Here is a 15,630-nt window from a genome sequence, read left to right as displayed (position 1 = left end):
ATGTGTCCCTAGGTCTGAAGTGGGTCTCTTGTAGACAGCATATATATAGGTCTTGTTTTTGTATCCATTCAGCAAGCCTGTGTCTTTTGGTTAGAGCCTTTAATCCATTCATGTTTAAGGTAATTATCGATATGTATGTTCCTATGACCATTTTCTTAATTGTTTTGGGTTTGTTTTTGTAGGTTCTTTTCTTCTCTTGTGTTTCGCAGTTAGAGAAGTTCCTTTAGTGTTTGTTGTAGAGCTGGTTTGGTGGTGCTGAATTCTCTTAGCTTTTCCTTGTCTGTAAAACTTTAAATTTCTCTGTTGAATATGAATCAAATCCTTGCTGAGTAGAGTAATCTTTGTAGTAGGTTTTTCCCTTTCTCACTTTAAATGTGTCCTGCCACTCCCTTCTGGCCTGTAGAATTTCTGCTGAAAGATCAGCTGTTAACCTAATGGTGATTCCTTTTTATGTTATTTGTTGATTTTGTCTTGCTGCTTTAAGTATTTTTTCTTTGTATTTAATTTTTGATAGTTTGATTAATATGTGTCTTGGCATGTTTCTCCTTTGATTTTTCCTAATTGACTCTCTACACTTCCTGGGGTTTTGTTTGTTTTTAAACATCTTTATTGGCGTATAATTGTTTTACATTGTTTTGTTAGTTTCTGCTGTATAACACAGTGAATCAACCATACATATACTTATATCCCCAAATCAACTCCCTCTTGTGTCTCCATCCCACCCTCCCTATCCTGACCCTCTAGGTAGTCACAAAGCATGGAGCTGGTCTGCCTGTGCTCTGCAGCTGTTTCCCACTAGCTCTCTACTTTACATTTGGTAGTGTATATATGTCAATGGTACTGTCTCACTTCATCCCAGCTTACAGTTCCTCCTCCCAATGTCCTCAAGTCCATGGTCTATGTCGGTATCTTTATTCCTGTCCTGCCCCTAGGTTCATCGGAACTTCTTTTTTTTTTTAGATTCCATTTATATATGTTAGCATACAGTATTTGTTTTTCTCCTTCTGACTTACTTCACTCTGCATGACTGACACAAGATACATGCACCTCCCTACAAAAAACTGAATTTCGTTTCTTTTTATGGCTGAGTAATATTCCATTGTATATATGTGCCACACCTTCTTTATCCATTCATCTGTCAATGGACATTTAGGTTGCTCTCATGTCCTAGCTATTGTAAGTAGTGCCACAATGAACATTGTAGTACATGACTCTTTTTGAATTATGGTTTTCTCAGAGTATATGCCCAGAAATGTGTTTGCTGGGTCATATGATAGTTCTATATTTAGATTTTAAGGAACCTCCATACTGTTCGCCATAGTGGTTGTATCAATTTACATTCCCACCAACAGTGCAAGAGAGTTCCCTTTTCTCCACACCCTCTCCAGCATTTATTGTTTGTAGATTTTTTGACCATGGCATTCTGACCAGTGTGTCGTGATACCTCATTGTAGTTTTGATTTGCATTTCTCTAATGATTAGTGATGTTGAGCATCCTTTCATGAATTTGTTGTCAATCTGTATATTTTCTTTGGAGAAATGTCTATTTATGTCTTCTGGCCATTTTTCATTTGGGTTATTTGTTTTTGTGATATTGAGTTGCCTGAGCTGCTGATAAATTTTGGAGATTAATCCTTTGTCAGTTGCTTTTTTTGAAAATATTTTCTCCCATTCTGAGGGTTGTCTTTTCATCTTGTTTATGGTTTCCTTTGCTGTGCAAAAGCTTTTAAATTTCATTAGGTCCCATTTGTTTATTTTTCTTTTAATTCCATTTGTCTAGGATGTGGGTCAAAAAGGATCTTGCTTTGCTTTTTGTCATAGATTTTTCTGCGTATGTTTTCCTCTAAGAGTTTTATATTGTCTGGCCTTATATTTAGGTCTTTAATCCATTTTGAGTTTATTTTTGTGTATGGTGTTAGAGAGTGCTCTAATTTCATTCTTTTACATGTAGCTGTCCAGTTTTCCCAGTACCACTTATTGAAGTGGCTGTCTTTTCTCCATTGTATATTCTTGCTTCTTTTATCAAGGATAAGGTGACCATACATGCATGGGTTCATCTCTGGGCTTTCTATCCTATTCCATTGGTATATTTCTGTTTTTGTGCCAATGTTTCCTGGTCTTGATTGACTATTTTCTTTCGCATGTTAGGGATCTTTTCAACTATAATCCCTTCAAATATTTTCTCAGAGCCTTTCTTTTTCTCTTCTTCCTCTGGGACCCCTATAATTCAAATGATGCTACTTTTTTTTTTCTTTTGCTTTACGCAGGCCTCTCACTGTTGTGACCTCTCCCATTGCAGAGCACAGGTTCTGGATGCATAGGGTCAGCGGCCATGGCTCATGGGCCTAGCCGCTCCATGGCATGTGGGATCTTCCTGGTCTGGGACAAGAACCTGTGTCCCCTGCATCAGCAGGCAGATTCTCAACCACTGCGCCACCAGGGAAGCCCAATGCTACATTTAATGTTACTCCAGAGGTCTCTGATACTCTCCTCAATTCGTTTCCTTCTTTTTTCTTTATTCTGATCTGTGGTAGTTATTTCCACTCTTTTTTCTTCCAGGTCACTTATCCATTCTGCCTCAGTTATTCTGCTATTGATTCCTCTAGAGAATTTTTAATTTCATTTATTGTGTTGTTCATCAATATTTGTTTGCTCTTTAGTTCTTCCAGGGCCTTGTTAAACATTTCCTCTATTTTCTCTATTCTATTTCCAAGACTTTGCATCATCTTTACTATCATTACTCTGAATTCTTTTTCAGGTAGACTGCTTATTTCCTCTTCATTGTTTGGGGTGGTGGGTTTTTACCTTTCTCCTTCATCTGCTGCATATTTCTCTGTCTTCTTATTTTGTTTAACTGACTGTGTTTTGGGTCTCCTTTTTGCAGGCTGCAGTTTCGTAGTTCCTGTTGTTGGTGTCTGCCCACAGTGTGTACGGTTTCCTCAGTGGCCGTGTAGGCTTCCTGTTGGAGAGGCCTTGTGTCTGCATTCTGGTGGGTGGGGCTGGATTTTGTCTTTCTACACAGCAGGCCTGCTTCCATTGGTGTGTTTTGGGATGTCTGTGAAGTTAGTATGATTTTAGGCAGCCTCTCTGCTAATGGGTGTGTTTGTGTTCCTATCTTGCTAGTTGTTTGGCAGGGGGCATCCAGCACTGGAGCTTGCTGTCCGTCATGTGGAGTTGGGTCTTAGCATTGAGATGGAGATATCTAGAAGAGCTCTTGCCAACTGATGTTACTTGGAGCCAGGAGTTCTCTTGTGGTCCAATGTCCTAAACTCAGCTCTTCCACGTTGGAGGCTTAAGCCTGACACCAGGCAGGAGTATCAAGACCCTGTCAGCCACACAGCTGGAGAAGATCTTCAACAGGGGCTCCTCTGAAAACACTGCACAGAGCCATCTGGGTGTTTTCATTGCATCGTCAAAACTTGGAACTTCTTCCTGAGCAGAAAAGGGTTTGAACCCCTTATGCAGCACCTCTGACTTTTACAACCTGCACCTGAGGGACAAGCTCTGAAAACAGTGTAAGTTTGAAAACCAACAATGTTCATGCCCACAAGACCAACTGAGTCAGATATGTATTTTTCAAGTAATTTTTATTGGGGTATATTTGATTTACAATGTTGTGTTAGTTTCAGGTGTACAGCAAAGTGAATCTGTTGTACATATACATATATCCACTGTTTTTTAGATTATTTCCCATATAAGCCATTAAAGTTTCTTGAGTAGAGTTCCCTGTGCTATACAGTAGGTCTTTATTAGTTATCTATTTTTTCAATATGTATAGTATTGTGTATATGTCAATCTCAAACTTCCAGCTTATCCCTCTCCCTCCCTTACACCGTAGTAACCATAATTTTATTTTCTATATCAATAATTCTATTTTGTTTCATATATAAGTTCATTTCACCCTTTTTTTTAGATTCCACATATAAGCAATATCATATGATATTTGTCTTTCTCTGTCTGACAGTTCACTCAATATGACAATCTCCAAGTCCATCCATGTTGCTGCAAATGTCATTATTTTGTTCTTTTTTATGGCAGAGTAATATCCCATTGTGTATATGTACCACATCTTCTTTATGCATTCCTCTGTCAATGGACATTTAGGTTGCTCCCATGTCTTGCCTATTGCAAATAGTGCTGCAATGAACATTGCAGTGCATGTATGTTTTTGAATTATGGTTTTCTCTGGATATATGCCCAGGAGTGGGATTGCTGGGTCCTATGGTAGTTCTATTTTTAGTTTTTTAAGGAACCTCCATACTGTTCTCTATAGTGGCTGTACCAGTTTACATTGTCACAAACAGTGTAGGAGGATTCCCTTTTATCCACACCCTCTCCAGCATTTATTGTTTGTAGATTTTTTGATGATGGACACTCTGGCCAGTGTGAGGTAGTTTTGATTTACATTTCTCTAATAATTAGTGAGGTTGAGCATTTTTTCATGTGCTTTTTTACCATCTGTATGTCTTCTTTGGAGAAATGTCTATTTAGATCTTCTTTTCCATATTTTGATTGGGTTGTTTTTTTGATATTGAGCTGCATGAGCTGTTTGTATATTTTGGAGATTAATCCTTTGTCATTTGTTTTGTTTGCAAATATTTTCTCCCATTCTGAGGGGTTTTTGCAAACAATTTCTCTCAATCTGTGGCTTGTATTTAATTCTCTTGACAGTTTCTTTTGCAAAATCAGGAGTTTTTTATTTTGATAAAGTTCAATTTATCAATTTTTACTTCATGGACTGCCCTTTTGTGTTATATCAAAGAAATCTTTTCCCAACTGAGGATTACAACTATTTTATTTCATGTTTTCATCTAGAAGTTATAGTTTTAAATTTCACATTTAGGTCTACAGTCTATTGTGATTTAATTTTAGGATAAGAGATGAGATATAGATTACATTTCATTTTGTGGGTATGCAATTGCTATTGAATTAATTGTTGAAAAGACTATCCTTTCTTCATAAAATTGCCTTTGCTTTTGATAAAAAAAATTAGTTGACCATATTTATTAATCTGCTCAGGCTGCCATAAGAAAAAAAACCTTATCTTAAAACAACAGAAATTTAAAAAAACCTTATCTTAAAACAACAGAAATTTATTTTCTCTCACTTCTGGAGCTGGAAGTACAACATCAAGTTTCTAGCTGATTTAGTTTGGAGTGAGAACTTTATTCTTGGCTTGTAGATATATGCCTTTGAGCTCTCTAATGTCTCTTCTTGAAAGGATACTAATACTATTGGAGTAGGTTCCCATCATTATAACTTTATTTAACCATAATTATCTCTTTATCTCCTATCTCAAAATACAACCACATTGGTTGCTAGTGCTTAAATGCATAAATTTGGCCTTGGGATACCTATGTCCATAACGTATGTATTAATCTATTTCTGGTGTCTCTATTCTATTGCATTGACTCATTTTCTATCTTGATGTCAACTCAAACTTTTTTGATTACAGTAGCTTTACAATAAATTTTGTACTTGGGCAACATAAGTCCTCTACATTTGTTCTTCCTTTTCAGTTATTTTGCATTTCCATATGAATAAACTTTTGAATTTCTTCAACACCTCTGCTGGAATTTTATTAGAATTGCATCAAATTTATAGAGATATTTGGTAGAATTGAAGTTTTAACAATATTGAATTTTCCAATCCATGAACCCAGTATATATATATATATGTATTATGTAATCTTCCTTAATTTTATTAATTTTCTTAATATTTTAGAGTTTTCAGGTCTTACACATATTTTTGGAATATATAAGAATTTAGATTTTGATGTTATTGTAAATTAGATTTTAAGTTAATGGTACAGTTGCTCTTCTATATCTGTGGGTTCTGCATTTGAAAATTCAATTCACCTTGAATCAAAAGTATTTTTTAAATTCCAGAAAATTTCAAAAACAAAACTTAAATTTTCTGTGTGCTGACAACTATTTACATAGCATTACAGTGTATTTGCAACTATTTACATAACATTTACATTGTGTTAGGCATTATAAGTAATCTAGAGGTAACTTCAAACATACAGAACTTTGTGCATAGGTTATATGCAAATGGCACATTATTTTCGTTAAGAGACATGAGCATCCACAGATCTTGTTATCCAACAGGGGGTCCTGGAACAATTCCCAATGGATACTAACGCATAACTGTATATAGATAAATATACAGTTGATTTTTTTGTATTGACTTTGTATCTTGCAATGTTATTAAACTCAATTATTAGTTCCAATAGCTGTTTCTGTAGATTCTATAGGGTTTTCTATAGAACAAATCTAGTAATCTGTGAATAAACACAATTTTATATCTTCCTTAACAATCTAGATGCATTTTATTTTTTTTCTTACCTTGTTGCATTGGTTAGAGCTTCCAGTACAATGTTGAAAAACACTGGTGAGAATGGGAATTCATCCCCTGATTTTAGGAGGAAAGCAGTTAGTTTTACGTGACTAAATACGATGTTAGTTTAGGTTTATCATAAAAATTTTTCTATTCCTCATATACAAAAGATTATATGATACATAGATGGTAAATATCAAATGTTGTCAAATACTTACTCTGAATATATTATGATGACCATAGGTTTTTTCCCTTTTTCAAACTGTTAGTGTAATGAACTAAATTAATTTTGAAATCTTAAGGCAAACTTGAATTTTGGGGGTAAAATACACATGGCTATGATGTATATTTTTATACTTTTGGTTTTGAAGGGTTAAATTTTTGTTAAGAATTTTTGTATCTATATTCATGATGGATATTGTCTATAAAGTTATTGTTATCTTAATATTTTTGCCTGGTAATAGAATAATCCTGACCTCTATTGAATTAATTGGGAAAATTATACCTCTCCAATTTCTGGAAAAATTTGGGTAGAATTCGTATTGCATTTGACCCTTGAACAACACAGGGGTTAAAGGCACTGGCCACCCCAGCAGTAGAAAATCCACATATAAATTTTGACTTCCCCCAAACTTAATTAATAGCCTACTCTTGATTGGAAGACTTGCTCGTAACATAAACAGTTGATTTTTGTTTTGTTTTGTTTTAATTTTTATTGAAATATAGTTGATTTACAATGTGTTTGTTTCAGGTACACAGCAAGGTGATACAGTTATTCATATATATATTATACATATATGAATATATATATGTATTCCTTTTTTACATTCTCTTCCACTATAGGTTATTACAAGATATTGAGTATTTTTCCCTGTGCTACACAGTAAGTCCTTGTTGGTTATCTATTTTATATATAGTAGTGTGTACATGTTAATCCCAACCTGCTAATTTATCCCTCGCACTATCCCCTTTTTCAACTTTGGTAGCCATAAGTTTGTTTTCTATGTCTATGAATCTCTGTTTTAGAAATAAGTTCATTTTTTTTTTTTTTAGATTCCACACATAAGTGATATAATATTTATCTTTTCTTAGTCTGGCTTACTTCACTCAGTATGATAATCTCTAGGTCCAACCATGTTGCTTCAAATGTCATTTGGCATATATATGGCAAATATGACATATATATACCACATCTTCTTTATCCATTCATCTGTCAATGGACATTTAGATTGGTTACATGTCTTGGTTATTGTAAATTGTGCTAGAATGAATACTGGGGTGCATGTATCTTTTTGATTTATGGTTTTCTCCAAATATATGCCCAAGAGTGGTATTGCAGGATCATATGGTAGCTCTACTTTTAGATTTTTAAGGAACTTGCATACTGTTCTCTATAGTAGCTGTACCAGTTTACATTCCCACAAACAGTGTAGGAGGGTTCCCTTTTCTTCACACCCGCTCCAGCATTTACTATTTGTAGACTTTTTGATGGCCATTCTGAATGTTGTGAGGTGATGTCTCATTGTGCTTTTAATTTGCATTTCTCTGATGATTAACAATGTTGAGCACCATTGCATGTGCCTGTTGGCCATCTGTATGTCTTCTTTTGAAAAATGTCTATTAAGGTTTTCTGTCCATTTTTTAATCAGTTTGTGTGTTTTTTTGATATAGAGTTTTATGGATTGTTTGTACATTTTGGATATTACCCCATTGTCAGTCACATCATCTGGAAATATTTTCTCTCAATCTGTAACTGGTCTTTTCATTTTGTTGATGGTTTCCTTTGCTGTGCAAAAGTTACAAGTTTGATTAGGTCACTTTTGTTTATTTATTTATTTTTTGTGGTACGTGGGTCTCTCGCTGTTGTGGCCTCTCCTGTTGTGGAGCACAGGCTCTGGATGTGCAGGCTCAGTGGCCATGGCTCACGGGCCTAGCCGCTCTGCTGCAAGTGGGATCTTCCCGGACCGGGGCATGAACCCGTGTCCCCTGCATCGGCAGGCAGTCTCTCAACCACTGCACCACCAGGGAAGCCCCTCACATTTTTTTATTTTTTGCTTTTATTTCTTTTGCTTTGGGACACTGATCTTTGAAAATATTGTTAACATTTACATCATTAAATATTCGTCCTATATCCATTCTTGGAGCCTTATAGTGTTGTGTCTTACTTTTAGGTCTTTAAACAATTTTAAATTTATTTTTGTACATGGTATGTGAGAGGATTCTAATTTTGTTGATTCATTTTTAGTTCTCAGCATTCCCAACACTATTTGTTGAAGAGAGTGTCTTATCTCCAATTTATTTTCTTGCCTCCTTTGTCATAGACTAATTCATCATGGGTTTATTTCTGGGCTCTCTATTCTGCTCCATTAATCAATAAGCCTGTTTTGGCACCAATACCACACTCCTTTGATTAAGGTAGATTTGTAGTATAACCTGAAGTCTGGAAGGGTTATACCTGTAGTTTTGTTCTTTTTCCTCAGGATTGCTTTGGCAGTTCTGGGTCTTTTGTGGATACATGTAAATTTTAGGATTATTTGCTTTAGTTCTGTAAAAAAATGTCCTGGGCATTTTGATAGAGATTGCATTAAATTTGTAGACTGCTTTGGGTAGTATGGCCATTTTAATAATATTAATTCTTCCAATCCAACAGCATAGGATATCTTGCCATTTTTTTGAATCACCTTCAATTTCCCTTATCAATGTTTTATAGCTTTCAACATATAGGTCTTTCACATCCTTGGTTAAGGTCATTTGTAGGTATTTTATTTTTTTGATGCAATTTTAAATGAAGTTAAAAAAACCTTTCACTTTCTGATATTTTATTAGTGTAAAGAAATGCAGCAGATTTCAGTATATTAATCTTGTATCCTGAAACTTTGCTGAATGCATTTATTTATTCTAATAGTTTTTGTGTGGAGACTTTAGAGTTCTCTTTATAGGGTATCATGTCATCTACAAATAGTGACAATTTTACCTCTTCCTTTCCAGTTTAGGTACATTTATTCCTTTCTTGTCTCCATTGAATATGATGTTGGCTATGGGTTTGTCCTTAATAACTTTATTATGTTTACATATGTTCCATCTATATGCACTTTGATGAGAGTTTTATCATGGTTGTTGAATTTTGTCAAATGTTTTTTCTGCATCTACTGAGATAATCATATAGGGTTTTTCTTTCCTTTTTTTAGTGTGTATATCACATTTGTTGATTTGCATATGTTGAACTATACTTGCAACTCTGGAATTAATCCTACTTGATAATGATGTATGATCCTTTTTCTGTATTGTTGCAATTGGATTACTAAATTTTTTTTGAGTATTTCTGTGTCTATATTCATCAAAGATATTGGCCTCTAATTTTCTTTATTTGTGATGTCTTTATCTAGTTTTGGTATCAGGGTGAAAGTTCACAGAATAAATTTGAAAGAGTTTCCACCTCTTCAATTTTTTGGACTAGTTTGAGCAGGATAGGTAAAATTGCTTCTTTGTATGTTTGGTAGGATTACCCAGTGAAGGTGTCAAGTAGTAAACTTTTGTCTGGAGGGATTTTTTTTATTACAGATTCTATTTCACTTCTAGTGATCTGTCTGTTCAAATTATCAGTTACTTCTTGACTCAGTTATGGTAGGCTGTATGTTTCTATAAATGTTCATTTCTTCTATGTTGTCCAATTTGTTGGCATATAACGGTGTGTAACATTGTTTTATGATTTTTTTTGTATCTCTGTGGTATCAGTTGTTATTTATTCTCTTTCATTTCTTATTTTGTTTGTTTGGGTCCTCTCTGTTTTCTTCTTGGTGAGCATGGCTAGAGGAATGTTACTTTTATCTTTTCAAAAAACCAGTTGGGTATTTTGTTCTTTTCTTTTCTTTTTTTTTTTTTATGTCTATTTAATTATTTCCTCTCTGATTGTTATTGTTTCCTTCCATCTCCTGACTTTGGGTTTTGTTTGTAATTTTTTTTCTAATTCTTTTAGGTGGTAGCCTAGATTGTTTATTTGAGATTTTTCTAGTTTCTTGAGGAAGGCTTGTATCTCTATGAACTTCCCTCTTAGAACTGCTTTTGTGGTGCCCCATAGATTTTGTAATGTCATTTCATTTTCATTTCTCTCAAGGTATTTTCTGATTTCCTTTTTGGTTTCATTGTTGACACATTGCTTTTTTAGTAGCACCCTTTTTAGTCTCCATGTGTTTATTCTTTTCTCGTTTTTCTTTCTGTGGTTGATTTCCTGTTTCATACTGTTGTTGTCAGAAAAGATGCTTGAAATAATTTCTATCCTCTCACATTTGTTAAGCTTGTGTTGTGACCTAGTATGTCATCTATGCTAGAGAATGTTGCATGTGCTCCTGAGAAGAATATGTATTCTGTTTTTTTTCTTTTTTCTTTTTAATATTAAGTTCAACTGGTCTATTATGTCATTTAGGACCTCTTGTTGCCTTATTGATTTCCATCTGGATGATTTGTCCATTGATATCATTGGGGTGTTAAAGTCTCCTACTAGTATTGTATTCCTTTCTATTTTTTTCCTGTTATGTCTGTTACTATTTGTTGTATGTATTTGGGTGCTCCATATTGGGTGCATATTACTTAATGAGTGTATCCTCTTCTTATATTGATCTCTTTATCATTATATAACGTTCTTTTTTGTCCTTGTTTAGATAATGTTTTAAAGTATAGTTTGTCTAATATTAGTAATGCTACTCACACTTTCTTCTTGTTTCCATTTGCAAAAATTGTCTTTTTCCTTTCCCTGACTTTTAGTCTTTGTGTGTCTTTCACCCTAAAGTGAGTCTCTTGTAGGCAGCATATTGTAAGTTCTTGTTTTTTAATACAATCTGCCACTCTACATATTTAGATATGAGCATTTATTCACTGACATTTAAAGTAATTATCAAAGATATATACTTATAGCCATTTTAACCCTCATTTTCCCATTGTTTTTGTAGTTCTTTGTTCAATTCTTTTTATTATTTTTTTCCTTTTGTGGTTTGATAATTTTATTTTGTGGTTTGATAATTTTATTTTGTAGTATGCTTGAGTTCCTTTCTTTTAGGTTTTTGTGAATCTATTGTATGTTTTTAATTTTTGGTTACCATGAAGTTCAAGCATGTGATCCATAAGTATATTTACTTGTTTTAAACTGATGTCATACAAGTTCAAACACATGCTAAATGATATACATTTCTATAACATTTCCCTAATTTTTTTGATTTTGTTGTCCTATTTTACATCTTCATGCTTATGCTTTTACTGTTAACTGTAGGTATGATCACTCTTACAATTTTTAAATTGCTTTTTAATCTATGTACTGGCTTATTTAAGTGATCTTCAATCTTTTTATATATTTGCCATTCCTATTGTGATTTCCCCTTTCCTATAGATTCTTGCTTGTTTTCTATTTGGAGAAGAGCCTTTATTATTTCTTTTAAGGTAGGTTTAGTAATGTTGAACTCTTTTAGTTTTTGTTGTCTGAGATATTCCTTATCTCTGCTTGTACTCCAAATAATAATCTTTTGGATGATAATCTCTTGTATCCTAGGCTGCAAGTTTTTACCTTTCAGATTTTTGAATATATCATGACCCTCTCTTCCATCCGGAAAAGTTTATGCAGAGAAATCAGCTGATAAGCTTTATAGGGGTTCCCTTGTAACTGACTCCTTGTTTTTTCTCTTGCTCTCTTTAGAGTCCTCTGTTTATCTTTAACTTTTGCCATTTTAATTATGATATATCTTAGTTTGGGTCTATTTGGATTCAATTTGTTTGGGACCCTCTGTGCTTCCTGTACCTGCATATCTGTGTCCTTTAAGCTTGGAAAGGTTTTGGTCATAATTTCTTCAAATACATTTTCATTCTCCTTCTCTCCCTCTTCTCCTTCTGGAACCCCTGTTATGTGTAGGGTGGCATGTTTTATATTGTCTCACATATATCACATGTTTTTTTCTTTTTTTCTTTTATTTGTTTTTCTTTGTGCTCTTCCAATTGAGTGATTTCCAGTCTGCTATTCATTGCTTTTAGATTGATTTTTATCTTGGCAATTGAATTAACTATTTTTTATTAGTTCATCTTAATAGTTTCTAGTTCACAGTTACAGTGATCTGCATTTCTATTGATAGTCTTTCTTAATTCCTTTAGCATTTTTACTAATTCCTTTTTGAATTTGGTGTCTGGTTGACTGGTGAGCTCTGTTTCATTATTTGTTCTTTCAGGGAATTTCTCTTGTTCTTTTAATTAGTAGTTCCTCTGCCTTTTCATTTTACTTAATTTTCTCTGTCTCTATGAATTTAGGGGAAACAGTTATCTACAGTGGTCTTGAAGGGGTGTTTTTATGTAGAAACATCCCTATTTAGAATGTGTGTGTCCAGTGTTTTTGGTGTGAAGGCTGGTTTTTGTGTGGATGTCTGTCATATTTTATATCACAGTATGCGGGCCATGTCCCTTTGATATGGGTGTGATTTGTGTTTTAGTTTCTAAAATCTGTTCTGGATGTGAGGCAGGTCTTCCTCTTTGATTCGTGGCTATCACCACCCTTTTTGGTGTGGTGTCTGTTCCAGAGTTGTTGGAGTGGAATCCTGGAAGATCCGGTCTTGAGTGTGTGCCCTGCCGCAGTGGAGGTTATTGCTGAAGCAAGTGAGGTCCGTGTGCTCAGAGCCAAGCTATGAACTCCTTGTGTCTGTGTCTGTGTTTCTGCTCAGAAGGAACCCAATGTCATATCCCATTCTATATTGTATTGGTCTCAGATCTAGTGCAAATCTCTGAGGAGGTGTAGGCTGGGGCTGGGATTAAGGACACTGCAGCTGCAGGAATTGTGGTGGCTGTGCTGCCACCTGAGATCTGAGCTCTCTCTGTAGCAGATTTCTCCCAGGACCTGTCTGCCCCAGATCTGTCTTCAATGCTATGCTGAAATGTGGATTGGCAGAGCTGGGGCATTCTCACTGGGAAACAAACCACTGTGTACTCCTGGCCTCTCTGCCCAAGAATCAGTGTGCACATTCTTGTGGCACTGCCTGGCGTGTGTTCAGACAATGTCTGCAACAGCTAAACCTGCAGCCTTCATGAACTTGTTGACAATGGGCTCCATGGCTCCACCCAGATCACAACCCAGATTCTCCTATTTCTGTATAGCTAGATGGAGTCCTCTCCCAGGGCCTCTCTGCCCAAGATTTAGTGCTTAGCTGCTGTGTATTCTTGTGGCATCACCTAGTGCTTGCACTGACAGTGTCTGCCCATCTAGATCCACCACCTTGTGCATGTGTTGGCAATTGTCTCCACAGTTCTGCCCAGATCATACCCCAGGTGCCTCCGTCTGTCTCTGAATAGCTAGACAAAATCTTTGCCCTGATCTTGCAGCAGTCTGTGATGTGCAGTCGGTGAGGTCGGATTGGAAATTGCAGGGAGGTGACAGCCACCAATACAAGGTTCTCTCTGCTTTGATTGTAAGCAAGCCAGACTATGCACACTCTTCACAATAGAGTCAAGGTTTCTCCAACCCTTCTATCTGTTTCAGTGGATTTCCCATTAGAAAAGGTGGCTTATCTCTTCTATGCAGGACCCTAGAAGTGGGATGCCCAGATTGTGAATCAATGTGCTCACTCCACAGGGTGAGGTTCCACCCATGTGAACCTTCTCTTCTTTACAGATGCCTCCCAGGTCACAGGTCTTGAACAAATTCTTTATTTTATCCATCTTACCCAGTTATTTCTTGTAACTTTCATTGTATAGAAGTTCTTCCAGTTTCTAGTTAGTTTTCCATTAGAATTGTTCCACATATAGATGTATTTTTGATGTGTTGGTGGGGAGAGGTGAGCTCCACATCCTCCTAATCTGCCATCTTGATACCCATGCTCCATTTTAATTTTTTTATAGCATACAGTATTACAGTCATGTTCACAATGAAGTATGAAAAACTTGCATTAAAAAAAAAACCTGTGTTGATAAACTGATGTGCAGTTTCTCCAATTACAAGAGAGAGACATACTTACAGTAATGTAATACTTTGAAATCAAAGTTATAAATAGTAAGAAAACTAATGCATTATTAATTTTATATTAAATACCATTCACCTTATGCCTATGTAAGGATACTCTGGTATCTACGTATATTTTATGTAGTCATGATGTAGCCTTTTTCTTAATTTTTTTGATACTTCTAGGCTACACTCATTATCTGTGAGTTTTTCAAGTTGTTGCATATCTCCAAAATTTTTTCCAAAATATTTATTGGAAAAATTCATGTGAAAGTGGAACCATGTAGTTCAAACTTGTTGTTGTTCAAGGGTCAACTCTATTTTTCCTTTAAATGTTTGGTAGAATTTACCAGTGAAGTCATCTGATCCTGGATTTTCTTTGTAGAAAAAGTATTTAACTATCAATTCAATGTTGTTTGTTAGTAGACACAGGACTGATCATGTTATCTAATTTTTCTTCAGTGAGCTTTGATAGCCTGTGTCTTTCAAGGAATGTGTCTATTCAACATTTTTTAGATTATTCACAAAAGTTAATATTCCGTTACTAATTTTTAAAAATATCTGTAGAATTTGTAATGATATGAACTCCATAATCTCTGATATTAAAAATTTGTGTTTTCTCACAATCCAAAACCTATGGGATACAGCAAAAGCAGTTCTAAGAGGGAAGTTTATAGCTATACAAGCCTACCTCAAGAAACAAGAAAAATCTCAAATAAATGAGATATGGGAACATAAGTATATGTATAACTGATTCACTTTGGTATAAAGCAGAAACTAACACACCATTGTAAGGCAATTATACTTCAATAAAGATGTTAAAATAAAAAAAATAATCTAACCTTACACCTAAAGGAACTAGAGAAAAAAGAGCAAACAAAACCCAAAGTTAGCAGAAGGAAAGAAACCATAAAGATCAGGGCAGAAAGAACTGAAATAGAAAAAAAGAAAACGATAGCAAAGATCAATAAAACTAAAAGTTGGTTCTTTGAGAAGATAAACAAAATTGATAAACCTTTAGCCAGACTCATAGAGAAAAATAGGTAGAGGACCCAGATCAATAAAATTAGAAATGACAAAGGAGAAGTTACAACAGACACTGCAGAAATACAACACATTCTAAGAGACTACTACAAGCAACTCTATGCCAATAAAATGGACAAGCTGGAAGAAATGGACAAAGCTTCACAGGTGAATTCTATCAAACACTTAGAGAAGAGCTAACACCCATCCTTCTCATACTCTTCCAAAAAATTGTGGAGGTAGGAACACTCCCAAACTCATTCTATGAGGCCAACATCACCCTGATACCAAAACCAGACAAAGAT

This window comes from Physeter macrocephalus, chromosome 16 (genome assembly GCF_002837175.3).
Source record: "Physeter macrocephalus isolate SW-GA chromosome 16, ASM283717v5, whole genome shotgun sequence".
NCBI classification, from domain to species: domain Eukaryota; kingdom Metazoa; phylum Chordata; class Mammalia; order Artiodactyla; family Physeteridae; genus Physeter; species Physeter macrocephalus.
Note: the sequence above shows the minus strand (reverse complement) of the source record.